The following is a 3,420-nucleotide window of genomic DNA, read 5'->3' on the forward strand; positions in this document are numbered from 1 at the left end:
TTTCTACCCCATAAGAAATTAGGGTGGTTCCTCTAATTTGGATTGTACGTGTTACCATAATTCTACATTCCTTGCCGATTTGCATTGCCAATGTAATTGACAGAATCGGGATTAACTGCACATGCTTCTGCTGTATGCTCACTACTCCCGCAAACTTCATACCAAGAATTTTTTTGTTGGACTGCATTAGCTGTGGATGCTGCTTGTGGAACCCTCAACTTTATGTTATTAAGTTGAGTCATCATATGATTTTGCATTGCTGCGATCTGTGCTTGTAATACACTAAATTATTCTACCTCCAATACCCCTACAACCTTCCTAGGAGCACTCTTTAAATCAACATGCCAATCATGATTCTGTTGTGAAATCAGATTAAGCAGTGTACAATTCTTCATAAGTTTTTTTGAGAGCCTGCCCACCCACTGCTAAATCTAAGAGAATCTTCGTATTTGGATCCAATCCCTCAATGAAAGTGTGAACAAGAACATCGTTGGACAAATGATAGTGAGGGCAATTTCTGAGCATTCCCTTAAATCTCTCCCAAGCTTGGTAGAGATTCTCTCCTTCTTTCTGTCTGAAACTCAAGATCTCGCTTCTCAAACGTGCAGTCTTCCCTAATGAAAATAATTGAATGAGGAACTTCCAAGCTAGATTTTCCCATGAAGTGATGGAGAGTGGTGGTTCAGCATGTAACTACCTTTTTGCTTCCCCGTTAAAGAAAAAGAAAAGAGTGTCAATTTGACATAATCAGAATTCACCCCTTCAGGAATGTAAGTATCACTTATTTCCAGGAAGGTCTGTATGTGCTACTGCGGGTCTTCATGTAAAAGGCCATGGAATTGCCCTGCTGAATTCTATAATTGCACCATATTCTACTTTAATTCAAATTGACCACCTGGTTTGGGCTTGTGAATACTGTTCGTCACATGGTTCGTAAGTGGGATTTCTACCTCACAAATAGGTCTAGAAGCTGGTTGAGTAGAAACTATTGGGATAATCGAATTCAGGACATTTTCGACATTTGGATCGACTGGTTCATTTCTTTGTTCAGCCATTCTTTTTTTTGTTGAAAGATCTATTCTAGTTCTGCAAAAGGCTCTACCAACTCTTTATCTCTCGCCAGTCCTTTATTCAGCTAAACCTGCAAATATTCATCCGCTAAGATCAAGTTGTTAACACTTAAACTTAGTATCAAAAATCCAAAAAGTTAGCAATTTACTAATTATATTAATCCCTGGCAACGGCACTAAAAACTTGTTGCGGTCCAAATGCATACACAAGTACACGCGATAGTATAAGTAATATAGTGACTTAGATAGTCAGATATCATTCCCATGAGGACTAAGAAACTAGAAATTTACCCAACTTTTAGTTTTAGACAATGAGGTATTAAGTGTTGTGAATTATCAAGATGATTGTGAATTTAAGAATAAGGATGTAAATTAATAAATAAGAAATAAAAGCTTATGACTAGAGCAAAACAAGCAACGGTTGTAAACAATAATGATAATAATTCTAGGGTTGAGGCATATCGAACTATCATACAAATCTCTATTCTTATCGCAGTCTAATTAGTTATCGGGTTGTTGATTCGCAAGGTTTATGCTACGATCTTAGTCTCCCGACCTTAAATCTTCTGTCTATTGAATATTGCAACTACCACTCCTGCAGAGATGCAACTATTCTTCTAGATTCATAAAGTTGTCTTCTTGCAATTGAACCAAACAAGGCTTCTAGGTATATCCCTATCCTAGATGCTAATTCAAACCCCTTATTTAATAAAAGGATAAGAACCTTGCTCCTTAATTTCTTCATTCTATCCTACGATTCTCCTTCTGGATTCACATAGAAATATAGATTTATTCTAATGGTGGCCACTCATCAAAATAGTAAGTTCAAGAAATTAAGAACAACCCAGATGATAATCCAAAAAGAAACTACGATAAAGAATATCAAAGAGTAATCATGTTCTTGGCCTCAACCTCAGAATAAGGGTATTTATCCACTCATGTTTGAATAAAACATCCAAAATAAGTAATTAATCATACCAAGAATAAATCTCGAAGTAAAGAAATTGAAAAAAATGTCTAAGAATCCTAAAAGAGAGAACTTTGTGCTTTTCCACCGCTGCTATGCTTGCCAAAAGTTCCCTCAAATCATCTTAGATTTTTCCTTTTATAGCTGGGATAAAATGCTAAAAATCTTCCCGATTTTTCCAGATGGCGCATCGCGCCATGCTTCCAAATGTCATTTCCTGTCAGAATCTGGGTAATCGCGAAATTTCATTAATCAGTGAAAATTGTGAAATTCATCCTCATTGTGATGCACCACAATCGCGGTGAGCCACTGGTTTTGAACAATTGTGAATTCTCATTCCTCCGCGATGCACTAAACTTCTAGGTCTCAAAAATTGGCAATTGGACTTGCACAACGATACGGTGAAATTATGGACCAACACTGGAAAGTGACAACTGTGATTTCCTTCTTCACCATGACGCACACAATCGCGGTGAGCCACTGGATTTTGTCAAATAGGATTTCAAGCTGCTCCGCGATGCGCCATAATCGTGCTTCTCCACTGGAATTTGACCAACGCTATTTTCTCGGGCGGCACGATGCGGTGACTGCACCAATGTGGATTTCTGACTTCCAATTTGCCTATCTAATCTATATTCCCATGTCTTTTATTCCTTCCACCATTTCATATCATTAATGTATCCAATTGCATTTAATTCATCAAGATTCTAGCCCTGAAAGCACTAATCACATATCCATTAGGTATGGAACGAAATTAAAGCTGAATTATACTTAAGAATTTACATTAAAGTTCCCAAAACAAGTCCAAATATGGGTACATATTGGTCCTTTGAACATATAAATATGCCCAAGATCATCTGCAAATGCTAGATAAGTTAATTTTACATTTGCTCATTTAGGATGATAATGAAATTGTTTATAGTTGCTCAACTCAATAAGATGTCTTCTCAAGTATTCAATAACAATTGCAAAGAGATAAGAAGATAAAGGTTTCTCTTGTCTTAAACCTCTGGTTGCCTAGAATGGTTCTGTCATTTGCCTTTCTGTCATATCAAATTTCTTTTTATTAAAGTAAAGTAAATTATTGAATTTTTCTTTTTTCATGTTTCACGTAATGTACTAATATTAGGATTTAGGAAAATCTCCAGTGGAAAAAGACCTCTATATATTTAGGAGTCTTTTTTATTTATTTTTTCATATATTTTAGGTAGTCTACATTAATTATTCTACTATCTCTTAGACTCTCACCATATAATTTTTTTTATCATATATTTTCGTATTCTTAATTTTTAATGGTTAAATAATAATTTGAGAAAAAAAATAGTGCAATGACAATTTTGTCTATTATAAAGACTTTTAATGAAGGGTAAAAAGTTCAAACAA

General features: G+C 35.3%; 1 non-coding gene across 1 annotated transcript; it reads left to right on the forward strand.

Annotated features, from left to right (window-relative positions):
* The first annotated feature begins 496 nt into the window (after positions 1-496).
* On the forward strand, positions 497-603 carry LOC124888219. The gene has a single exon (XR_007046351.1). It is a non-coding gene; the product is annotated as a small nucleolar RNA R71 (small nucleolar RNA).
* Positions 604-3,420: the final 2,817 nt, after the last annotated feature.

The sequence above is a fragment of the Capsicum annuum genome, chromosome 10 (genome assembly GCF_002878395.1).
Source record: "Capsicum annuum cultivar UCD-10X-F1 chromosome 10, UCD10Xv1.1, whole genome shotgun sequence".
NCBI lineage: Eukaryota > Viridiplantae > Streptophyta > Magnoliopsida > Solanales > Solanaceae > Capsicum > Capsicum annuum.